The sequence below is a fragment of the Callorhinchus milii genome, unplaced genomic scaffold (genome assembly GCF_018977255.1).
Source record: "Callorhinchus milii isolate IMCB2004 unplaced genomic scaffold, IMCB_Cmil_1.0 Scaffold9, whole genome shotgun sequence".
Taxonomy (NCBI): Eukaryota; Metazoa; Chordata; class Chondrichthyes; order Chimaeriformes; family Callorhinchidae; genus Callorhinchus; species Callorhinchus milii.
In genome coordinates this window covers 21746322-21759030 of record NW_024704750.1, presented here as the reverse complement: position 1 = coordinate 21759030, position 12709 = coordinate 21746322, and the positions used below count along the sequence as shown (strand labels likewise).

Here is a 12709-nt window from a genome sequence, read left to right as displayed (position 1 = left end):
AGTATGAAGATCATAGAGCGCTGACGCTAATTCAGTCAAATAAATCACCCACTGCGGAGTCTGGCCGTGCAGAGCTGTGCAGATCGATGAGGTGAGATAGGCTGGGACGCTGTGATAGTGTGTCTGCCCTGATGTGTGTGCTGACTGTCTCTCGCTGTCTCTCGGTCTGATTAACAGCCTCACACACACACAAACACACACGCAGCTATCTATCTACCCATCTGTGAGGCTGGTGTGCCTCAGTCCGGCTGTGTGGCTCTTGAGGGGAGATTAAAGGGGATTCGAGGGCAGTCTGCAACAGTGCAAAACACAGGAGTCCACAACAAAAAAACCACACGACTACAACAACAACGACAACACTAAAACAACAAGCGAAACAACTAAAAACAACAACCAGGAGAGGCGAGAGAGGTTAGGACTACTCTCCTTGGAGCACAGACGGTTAAGAGGAGACTTAATAGAAGTTTCAAAATTATGAGGGGATTCGATAGGGTGAACGAGGAGAAACTATTCCCACTGGCGGGTGGGTCGGTGACCCGAGGACACCGATTTAAAATAGTAGTTCAAAGAAACAGAGGGGAGGTGAGGGGAAATGTTTTCACACAGCGAGTTGTTGGGATCTGGACTGCATTGCCTGAAAGGTGGGGAAGCCGATTTGATAACAACTTTTAAGAGAGAAGTAGATAATTATTTGGGGAGGACAAGTTTGCGGGGCTACGGGGAGAGAGCGGGGGTGTGGGATTGATTTTCAAAGAGCCGGCACAGACATGATGGGCTGAATGGCCTCCTTTTGTGCTGTATAATTCTATGATTCTAAACACCACAAAACAACCACCAGACCAGGAACCATGTCACTGACTGCCGTGTTTCGCCCACAAAATATACAGTCACTCCACGTTACGGTACACCCTGTGAAGCGCTTTGAGACGGATTCGATAAGGTGATAAGGTGCTGCATCAAATGCAAGGAATATTATTATTATGAGGTGATTGTTGTTAGGTGATGACTGGCCATTGACGAGAGGTGGAATCGGAGGATTACCCCCCAACTCCTGACCCCTGGATTGCGCCCCCTCAGTGTCAGCCTTAAGAGCATATTCTCTTCAGATGTGTAAGCCTCACAAAAGGTCGAGGGGAAAAAAAGCGGGTCGCCCTGGGCTGAATAAACGCGGTCTATGTCCATGTCATTCCGATTTCGTCTCCCGCATCCAAAATCCTCGGACAAAGCAATTTAGTGTCAACAAGGCCCAGGAGGCCGTGAGCCGGGGAGCCAAGATGAAGGTGAGAATGATAGTCTTTGAAAAGAAGTCTTTATGTCTTTATATCTGTGGCCGCCAGTCAATTGTCTCAATCCCAATCAGTTGCTCACTTACTGCCTGTCACTCTTAAAGAGGTGACGCGAGAGGGTGGGTGAGGACGAGGGAGGGAGCGCGCGGATCGGTGGTTGGCCACTCGTGGGAATAACAGCCGTACAATAATAAGAATCCTTACATTAGATACAGAGCCTTATCGCCGTCAGGAGGACGTCTCGAAGCGCTTCACAGGATTTTACTGTAAGGCGCCTGTCTTGCCCACGGCTGATTTTATCTGAGGGGATTGTCCTGGCCAACAATCCGCCAGATAGAATCGCTCACTCGCTTCACGGCTGTCTGCGGGACGTCGCTGTGCGCATGACCTGAGCTGTCTACAAAACGCACGGTCACTACAATAATGAATCCTGTGAAGGGCTTTGAGACGTCCTCCTGATGTGAACGCAGCTGTATGAAACATAAGGAGTGTTACCTGGTGCCAGGGATGAAGGACTTTAGTTACGTGCGGAGACTAGAGAAGCTGTAATTGTTCTTCTTAGAGAAGATTAAGGGGAGAATTAATAGAGGAGTTCAAAATTATGAGGGGTTGTGATAGAGTAGAGGAACAACCAGAGGACACAGATTTAAGATAATTGGCAAAAGAACCAGAGGGGAGATAAGGAGACTTTTTTGACACAGAGAGTTGTTACGGGCTGGAATACACGGCCTAAAAGGCTGGTGCAAACAGATTCCATAACAACTTCAAGAGGGAATTGGGATTAAAGGTACTCGAACGGGAAATATTTGCAAGGATTTGAGGAAAGAGCGGGGGTGTGGGACTTCCAAAGAGCCGGTACAGGCACGATGGGCCGAATGGCCTCCTTCTGTGCTGTAATATTCTCTGATTCTGTTATTGATTATTATTATTATTATATTAGGAGGTGGCTATTGAGCTGAACTCTCCCCCTTGTCAAGCTTCGAAGTCAATGTCACATTTTGTCCTGCGGTCTCCGCCTCATTAAATTTCAGCTATTAATTATTTACCCTCCATTTTAATCCTCTCCTCGCATCTCAATTACGTGCTTTTCACTTAATAAAAGGCCACCTGGGACCTCCCGGCGGGTGCTGGGTCTGAACATCAGTTTCGGGTAGGGTGGGGAGGAGGACAATTTACCCCCTGGCCGAGGCCCAGTCTTATCTTAACCATAGAATTATACAGCACAGGAGGCCATTCGGCCCATCCTGCCTATGCCGGCTCTTTGAAAAGAGCTGTCCTAATCGAAAAAAGGTCGTTCCAAGCCTGAAGTGGCCAAGAATTCATCCCGTCTGCACCCCAGCGACAGGAGTGCCCCGTGAGAACCCTCTGAGATGATTTGATGTTATAGGCACTGCGAGGACTAGTTATAATAATAATAATCCTTGCATTTGATATAGCGCCTTATCGCGTCTTCGAGACATCTCAAAGCTCTTCACAGGATATACTGTAAAGTCTAGTGACTGAGTGTTTTGTGAGCGAAATGCGGCAGCCAACGGCACACAGCAGTTAGTCATTTAATAGTAATAATAATAATAATAATGTGGAACCGGTTGTTGGTCGATTGGCGGATCGCTTTTCCGGGGGTAATAATCCCTTCAAAGAAATAAAAAATCAAATGAATTAATAATTTGATCAGTCGATCCACGACTGTTTGTGGGGACGCTGCTGTGCGCAATTGGCTGCCGCGTTTCACCCACAAAACAGTCAATTCTCTTTACAGTGCATCCGGTGAATCGCATTGAGACGTCTCTACGACGTGATAAGGCGCTATATTAAATGCAAGATTATAGGATTATTATAGTTAGTTACGTTTAGTTTAGTTCGCTAACTAGTTGACTAGTTTGTCCCAGCGCACCCAGAGTCAGATATTTTTTGGTCTATTTCACCACATGTTTCTCCATTGCCGACCAGCACGCCCGCTCTCTCTCTCTCTCGCTCTCTCTCCATCCATTATTCAGCAGAGGAAGTGAGATCTCAGACGTACAGTCAGAGATGTCACTGTGCATCTGACGTCCCTTCAAAATGTCTGCCGCTGACAGCAACGAGCTTTTTAATTATTTAAGCGTCTATATTTTCCCAAAATCCCTTTCCTCGAGCAACGCTTGAAAAACCGCGAAGGGTTTCGCCATAATTTTCGAGCGCACAGTGACGTCCCACGAACAGCCGTGAAGTGAGCGACCAATTTCATCTGAGGGATTATCGGCCGGAACGCCGGGAGAGACAGAGACACTCCCTTCTCTTTTCCCGATCGTGTCTTGCGGGAGATCTTTAACACCCGTCTGTCAATGCGGTGCTCCCCCACTCACCCCCCTCCACCCAGCAGCGCTGTGCTGGAGCATCAGACGAAACTATGAGCTCAAAGTCTCTGACTTGGGGGCTCGAACCCACAACCTCCCGACTCGGAATCCAGTGGCTGACAGCTGCTGTAAAGCCACTTCCACATCAACACTGATATGATGAACTGTCCACGATATTGCACCAGTTTAAACGCGTTCTCTGCATATGATATAGCGCTAACGTCTCACAGCGCTTCACGGAGTATACTATACAGTGGAGTGACGGTATATTTTTGGGGTGAAAGGCGGCAGACAATTGCCCACAAACAGTCTTGGATTGAGTAACTACTTTTTTTTTAAGGGATTATTACCCCCAGATTCCTACTTACTGCTAATTAAACAGCGGTGTGTGTAAGGAAGAACAAGGAGACTTGCCCAACGTTTCGCCCAACCAAGAATCAAACCCAAGCCCTCTCACTTATGGGGCGAGTGCTCTAACCACTGAGCTACAAGACTCCATGATCCTTCCATGTTGCACACAAACCTTTTGGGATCTCTCCGGGGAACTACGATATATTTGACCCGTGGTGACAAGCATGCGTTTCCCTGTTGGTGTGACCCAGGTTCGGGGGTGGGGGGGGGGGGGAGGTGTGGATGGGTGGGGAATGGGATAGGAGGGGAGGGAGGGAGGGGCGGGCAGGGAGGGGGCCAGGGAGGGGGAGGCAGGGAGGAGGGAGGCAGGGAGGGAGGGGAGGCAGGGAGGGGGAGGGAGGGAGGCAGGGAGGGAGCAGGGAGGGGAGGCAGGGAGGGAGGGGAGGCAGGGAAGGCGGAGGGAGGGGAGGCAGGGAGGCGGGCAGGGAGGGGAGGCAGGGAGGCAGGGAGGGGAGGCAGGGAGGCAGAAGGAGAGGGAGGCAGGGAGGGAGGGGAGGCAGGGAGGCGGGCAGGGAGGGGAGGCAGGGAGGCGGGGAGGGAGGGAGGCAGGGAGGCAGGGAGGCAGGGAGGCAGGGAGGCAGAAGGGGAGGGAAGGCAGGCAGGGAGGGTAGGGGAGGCAGGGAGGGGAGGTAGGCGGGGAGGCCCCTGGGAGGAGAGGGTGGAGAGGCAGGGAGGGGAGGAGGGAGCGGAGGCAGGCAGGGAGGCAGGGAGGGACGGACGGGAGGGAGGGAGGGAGGGAGGGGGAGGCAGGCAGGGAGGGGAGGGAGGGAGGGAGGCAGGGAGGGACGGGAGGGAGGGAGGGAGGGGAGGCAGGCAGGGAGGGAGGGAGGGAGAGAGGCAGGCAGGGAGGGAGGGAGGGAGGGAGGGGAGGCAGGAGAGGCAGGCAGGGAGGGAGGCAGGGAGGGGAGGGAGATGAGGCAAAATATAAAATGGATCTGTGACACTAGAAAATGCAAATCAATGAAAAATGTAATGCTCCACAGGGAGACAGGAGAGAGAGGGAGAGGGAGAGACACAGAGAGAGTAGAGATGTGGTGGACAGAGTGAGAGGGACACAGACCGACCCATCACTGTTCACAGTCTTACATCCTTTCCTCGTCGCAAAACAGCGTGTCCGCAAAACACACACATACACACATACAACCACACGCGCGCCGACAAAGACAGACAAACACGCACCCGCGCAGATACACATAGATACGCGGACACAGACACGTGCAGTTTCATAGTTTCATAATAATAATCCTCGCATTTGATACAGCGCCTTATCACGTCTTCGAGACGTCTCAAAGCGCTTCACAGGATGTACAGTAAAGCGAATTGACTGTATGTTTCGTGGGCCAAACGCGGCAGCCAACTGCGCACAGCAGCGTCCCCACAAACAGTTGTGAATTGAGTGACCATGTTATTATTTTTATATATATATATACACTTCACTCTGAACTCATTCCTAACTCTGACGCTGTGTGTCCTGCAGGTTCTTAAAAGACACTTAGCCTGACAACAAATGCTACATCAATAGAGTAAATCTGAACTTGGGTGGAATTTTCTTCTTCCCCGCCCAGTGAGGTACAGTATTAGAGCGCGCGAGAGAGAGAGAGAGAGATGTGTGTGCATACCCTCCTCCCACACGCACTCACTCACACGCAGACCTGATATCTGCCCTGGTTTCATATCCACGATGGCGCTGTACTTGTTAGAATGAATATCCCTTGCCTCCTTCGAGACCCGTCTCAAGACCCTCCTCTTCGACCGTGCTTTCGATCTCCCTGCTTCCCCCCCCAACCCCCCCCCCCCGCCCTCCACCCTCCCCAATCCCGAACCCCAGCTCGGGTCCAAAACACATGACCGTCCAGCTCCTTGGGAAGTCCTCCTGACGTGACAGGCGCTGTGCAAAAGTAATTTTGCGCTCGTTGTTTTGTGGGCTAACGCAGTAGCCAATTTGCGCACAGCGACATCCCCACAAACAGTCTCGGAGTGAATGAGCTGTTTTAACCCAGAGAGGTTTTACCCAGAGAGCTTGTCGGCCAGGACACCGGCAGAGAAATGGTCAGTGTGTGTGTGTGATGGTCAGTGTGGCTTTTGGCTGAATCCCAGCCGTGGGATTTTTAACGTCCACCTGAACAGGTAGAGACAGGACCTCGGTTTAACATCTCATCCGCAGGACGGCACCTCTGACAACGCAACACCCCCCCCCCCACCCCCAGCTCTGAGCTGGAGTGTCATCTCAGACTGTGTGATTCCCAGTAGGATTTGAACCCACAACCTTCTGAGTCAGAGGCGAGGGAGAGAGAGCGCTACCACTGTCTGAGCCAGGCTGACCGCTGGCTAATAATAATAATTCTTGCATTTGATACAGCACTTTATCACGTCTTTGACACGTCTCAAAGCCCTTCACAGAATACACCGTAAAGTGAATCGACTGTATAATTTGTGGGCGACAAACGGGGCGGCAAAATTGCGCACAGCGGCGTCCCACAAACAGTCGTGGATTGAGTGACCACTTTTTTTTGGAAGGGATTGTTACCCCTGGAAAAGCAATCCGCCGATCGACTCACAACCGGGTTCCTACTCACTTCTAGGTAAACAGAGGCGTGTGGAGGAAGGAAAATTTCCCAACGTTTCAAACCCAGGTCCTCTCGCTTGAGAGGTGAGTGCTCTGACTACTGAGCTACATCCAGATGATGATCCAGATTTGGTGCCCTCACACTGGGGTGGGGGGGGGGGGGGGAGAGAGACAGGAGATTAAGCTGTCCGTCACCACAAAGAATAGAAATTCTGACAATTGAGTCTCGCCTGACGTTAGGTTTTAATCTGACCTGATGAGGTGACAAGAGATAGACAACGGGAACCAGCTCAGCTTCTGGTTTAATCAAACAGATCATTAATCCTTCACTCTGATCTCCCTACTCCAAAGGGAGGGTTCAGCCAAAAGCCACACTGACCATCACACACACACTGACCATCACACACGCACTGACCATCACACACACACTGACCATCACACGCACGCACTGACCATCGCACGCGCACACTGACCATCACACGCACGCACTGACCATCGCACGCGCACACTGACCATCACACACACTGACCAACACACACACACTGACATCACACACACACTGACCATCACACACGCACTGACCATCACACGCACGCACTGACCATCACACATACACTGACCATTACACGCGCACACTGACCATCATACACGCACTGACCATCACACGCACACTGACCATCACACATACACTGACCATCACACACACACTGACCATCACACGCCCACTGACCAACACGGAACGACACAGAGTGACAGAGAGACAGTCTCTCACTCACACCCCGGCTGTTTCTTGTCTCTTCCCCGGATGTCAGAAGGTTGTGTGATTCCCGCAGACGAGCTGAATGGTCCCCCCAGGCCCCACACCTGACTTACACTCAGCTCTCTCCTCTCTCCACATTCACATATCTTTATCACCGCCCTTATTAATCACTGTTAATATCAGACTCCATAGAGGTGTCACTGCTAATATCAAGACTATATACAATAACAACTTGCCTCCACGAGCGTAGCATCTCAGAGTGCTTAACGGTGTGATTCCGAGCTGGGGGGGGGGAGGTGGGGAGGTGACTGTAAGCACGGTCGAAGGCTTGGAAAAAGGGGAGAGAGGGGACAAGGCGGAGGGATTGAGAGAAAGCGTTCCAGGATTTTGGGGCTCAAAGCGCGACCTCCGATGGTGAGGGATGAGCAGGAGGCTGATGGCAGTCGGGTGGTGGATTGGGGAGTGAGGCGGTCGGAGAGGTATGGAGGTGCCGGAGAGTGAAGGGGTTACGGAGGTGTCGCTGTTAATATTAGACTGTACAGAGGTGTCCCTCCGGAGGGAGGGAACGTATAAAAGATTTTTCAGCAATAAGGAGCAGAAAGTTTGGAGCGGTCGATTGTGGAGATGATAAGTTGGGTCACGGGCTATTAATGGGGAAAAAAAAACAAAAAACACGCAGCGCTGAAAGTGACGAGCCGGGCGCAGGCGAGGAGGAGAGGAGCGGAGCGAGTGAGAGAGGGGAGAGAGGAAATTGGGAATGGAAGTGGAGAATAAGACACTCCATCACCATGTCATCCTGTTGGGGCCTCCATTGTTCCTGGGCTGCCATAAATCAGCCGCAATCTCACCAACGCCGCCGAGGCCAAGAGAAAATCTAAAAGGGAAGCGTTTCCATTGGGGCGAGCGGTGCCCAGAGGAGCCTCGCTGCAGACACGCACTCATTTGTCAGCTCAGCCCAGCGACCCGGCTCGCGTTACTGTGTCTCCTCACTGCCGAGCTGGGTACCAAGAGCTGTCCTGTCCGCGTGGAGGGGGAGCGCGCGCGCGTGTGTGTGTGTGTGTGTGGGGTGGGGGGGGGAGGGGATGGGGGAGGGGAGGGGGCAGCGTGTGCGTGTGCGTGTGGGGAGGAGGGAGGGAGAGTGTGTGTGTGCGTGTGTATGTGGGTGAGTGGTGGTGTGGGGGGGGGAAATTGTACGCAGGAGCTCTGGTGACTGTAACGTTACATTTGATGTGCCCTCTGCCCTCCCAACACACACACAATTAGATTATACATCAGACTATATAGACTATATATAGCCTATATTGATGGGAAGTGACTGTAGTGACTGTGGGCTAATAATTTGTGCACAGCAGCGATCCACAATTTTACCTTGGGGGTGTGTGTGTGTGGGGTGGGGGGGGAAAGAGATTATCGGCCAGGACATCAGGAGAAACTTCCCCTTCTCTTTTCCAACAATGAGCAGCCTTAATTACTATAATAAATAATAATCCTTGCATTTGACATCGCACCTTACCACGTCATTGAGACGTCTCAAAGCGCTTCACACAATGTACTGTAAAGTGGAGTGACTGTGGATTTTGTGCGCGAAATACTGTTCTCAATCGACTAGCAACCGGGTTTCCGACTTACTGCTGGTAAACAGAGGCGGAGTGGAGCAAGGAAACTTGCCCAATATTTCTCCCACCCGGGGGAATCAAACCCGGGTCCTCTCGCTTGCGAGGCGAGCGCTATAACCACTGAGCTACAGGACTCCACAAAAGATGCTACCACAGTACCTTGCTCTCTCTCCCTCGCTCGCCCTACACCTGCGATGCAGGAACGAGGTGAGAGCTGAGGGAATTTCAGGAATGATTCATAAATTGCTCCCAGTGAGATGGCCACCAGCTCTCAATAGATCACCGAAGTCTCGCTCGCTCGGCGCAAATGTGCTGTCGTCTCTGGCGGCAAACACACAGACACCCTCACTCCCCGTCCCCCCCCCATCCCAGAACAATTCTCTCCTCTCAAACACACCCGGCACACTGATGATCTCCACTCCAATCCCATTCGTGAAAGGCGGTGTACAAATGTAATTTTGTATTGTGTTGTGTTCATTTGCTCGTTCCCCAGTGCGAGAAAGGAAGAGAAACTGAGAGAGAAAAAAGCTTGTGAAGGAGAGCGTGTGAGAGAGTGAGAATGCGGGAGTGAGAATGTGAGAGAGTGAGAATGTGAGAGTGTGTGTGAGAGTGAGAATGTGAGAGTGAGAATGTGAGAGTGTGTGTGAGAGTGAGAATGTGAGAGTGTGTGTGAGAGTGAGAATGCGGGAGTGAGAATGTGAGAGTGTGTGTGAGAGTGAGAATGTGAGAGTGTGTGTGAGAGTGAGAAAGTGAGAGTGTGTGTGAGAGAGTGAGAATGTGAGAGTGTGTGTGAGAGTGAGAATGTGAGTGTGTGTGTGAGTGAGAATGTGAGTGTGTGTGTGAGAGTGAGAATGTGAGAGTGTGTGTGAGAGTGAGAATGTGAGTGTGTGTGTGAGTGAGAATGTGAGTGTGTGTGTGAGAGTGAGAATGTGAGAGTGAGAATGTGGGAGAGAGAATGTGAGAGTGTGTGAGAGAGAGTGAGAATGTGAGAGAGTGAGAATGTGAGAGTATGTGTGAGAGTGAGAATGTGGGAGAGTGTGTGAGAGAGTGAGAATGTGAGAGTGTGTGTGAGAGAGTGAGAATGTGAGAGTGAGAATGTGGGAGTGAGAATGTGAGAGTGTGTGAGAGAGAGTGAGAGTGTGTGTGAGAGTGAGAATGTGAGTGTGTGTGAGAGTGAAAATGCGAGAGTGTGTGTGAGAGAGTGAGAATGTGAGTGTGTGTGAGAGTGAGAATGTGAGAGTGTGTGTGAGAGAGTGAGAATGTGAGTGTGTGAGAGATTGAGATTATGAAAGTGTGTGAGAGAGTGAGAGTGTGTGAGTGAGAATGTGAGTGTGTGAGCGCGAGAATGTGAGAGTGAGAATGTGAGTGTAAGAATGTGAGAGTGAGAATGAAGTTGAGTGAGAAAGCGAGAATTTGAGAGAGCTTGAGAGTGCGAAAGAGAGAGAGGGGGTGTGAGAGCGTGTTAGTGAGTGTGTGTGCGTGTGAGTGAGCGAGCGAGCGAGGGGGAGAGAGTGAGAGCGAGGGGGAGAGAGTGAAAGAGAGCGTGAGAGAGCGAGTGAGAGAGAGAGAGAGAGAGAGACGGCGGGGGATGACGGGACAGTGAGAGACAATGTAAAGGGAGTCTCATTCTGAGAGAGTTTGGCACAGCTGCTGTCAGCACTATCAGAGCAAATGCAATTGGCAGATAGTGTCACACAGAACATCAATAGGCTTATAGCTTGTACACAGGGATTAGGTGACGGGATAGCAACACATCAAGCCAGAGAGCAGCCACACAGCCCCAACCAGGCTCCACCTCGGGCTCGAGAAAATAATAATAATAATAATAACCCTCGCATTTGATATAGCGCTTTTTTCACGTCGGGAGGACGTCCCGAAGCGCTTCACAGGACACACTGTAAAGTGAATTGACTGTATACTTGTGGGCGGACGCGGCAGCCAATTGCGCACAGCAATGTCCCACAAACAGTCGTGGATTGAAAATGACCAATTTATTATTGTTTTTGGTTTGGGAGGGATTATTATTAGGTGTGTGGAGTAAGGAAACTTGCCCGAGGTTTCGCCCTGACCTGCCGGGGATCGATCTCAGGTCTCTCGCTTGCAAAGCGAGTGCTCTAACCACTGAGCTGCAGGCCATGTGGGTGCTTGCGAGTGCGTGAGGGTGAGTTAGTGTGAGTGAATGTGTGTGTGTGTCTGTCTGTGAGAAAGTGTGTGTGTGTGTAAGCGTGTGTGTGAGTGTGTGCGTGTGTGAGCGAGTGTGTGCGTGAATATGTGAGTTTGCCTGTGTGAGTGAATGTATGTGTGAGCATGTGTGTGAGCTCTACCTGAATTATAAACCAAAGCAGGGAGTTGCTAATTAACACAATCGTACCTGATGCCTTGATTATAAATGAATAAATAACGCAGAACTTTTAATTCCCTCCATTTTCCGGCCTCCATAAACTTAAATAAAAACTGTCCCCTCCCTTTACCTTTCCCCTCTCTCTCTGGCCTCCTTCAAGTCCGTTACGGCAAATAATAATCCTGGCATTTGATGTAGCACCTTATCACGTTGTTGAGACGTCTCAAAAGCATTTCACAGAATATGCTGTAAAGTGTAGTGACCGCGTATTTTGTGGGCGAAACGCGGCAGCCAAACAGTCGTGGATTGAGTGACCAAATTATTATTTTTGTCGGCAGGATTATTACACCCGGAAAAGCAATCCGCCCATCAACTGACAACTAGGTTCCTCCTTAACGATGCGCAAATGTGTGTGGAGTGAGGAAACGTGCCCGAGGTTTTGCCCCGCCTGGGAATCGAACGCTTCGAGGAGAGCCTGCCGACCACTAAGCTACGGGACTCCACAGCAGTTACACAACAGTGAATGTACAGCAGCGATGTCGGACACCTTAACCACTTTCAATTCCACTCGTTCATTTGTAAATCTAATAATATCCTTCAAAGCCTCCCTTAATTCAAACACTCGGAGCGCAGAGTAAGGTATTGACTTTGTGTCAATGGGGTCCTAGTAATGAATGTCCCGTCGCGGGCCTCTCGACCTCGCTCGCGCGCTCGCTCGCTGGCGTGTATGCGGGCGGGCGCTAACGGATTACGAGGTTCTCTGCTCATTAACTGCGTGACTGTGACCGTCAGGAAGCCACGCTTGTTTTGAGGAGCAGACGAAACTATAAACCGAGCTCCCACATAACCACGCAATCGCACATCCATGCCCTGGTCAGGCAGTCAGTGACGATCTCTTTCGGTGTGGCTCGAAGAGATTCTCTCTCCCGTTCACGGGGAATACAAAAAGGAGAAGCTCAGGACTTTGTGAGATATTATTTAGCTCTGGGACGCTACCCTGCGTGAAGGCGCTATACAAATGCAAGTTGTTGTTGTATTTAAGTGAAAGATGCTTTAAGTGAAAGATGCTTTTTAATTACATGTCCCTCTCCTCCACACAGAGAGAGAGAGAGAGTCACATTGAGGGAAACCGACACACAGCAAAATATTCATACAGAAAGAATGCGACCGAGGGAAAGACACCGAGAGACAGACGTAGCGAGTAACAGAGTCAGACAGAGAAAAGAGAGAGAGAGAGAGAGACTACAAGCGAGAAAGACAGAGTCCGAGAGAGAAAGAGAGAGAAAGACAGCGGGGAAGTCAGAGAGAGTGTCACTGAGAGTGGGAGACAGAGAGAGAGAGCGAGCGAGAGCGCGCGGGTTTAGATTGGATTACATGTAATTAGCTGCTGATG

The 12709-nt window shown here is 50.8% G+C and overlaps 1 protein-coding gene across 1 annotated transcript in view; it reads right to left on the bottom strand.

The window, feature by feature from the left end:
* The window catches only part of nrxn3a (neurexin 3a), a 159821-nt gene that overhangs the window by 34415 nt on the left and 112697 nt on the right, over positions 1-12709 (bottom strand). The window lies entirely within an intron of this gene.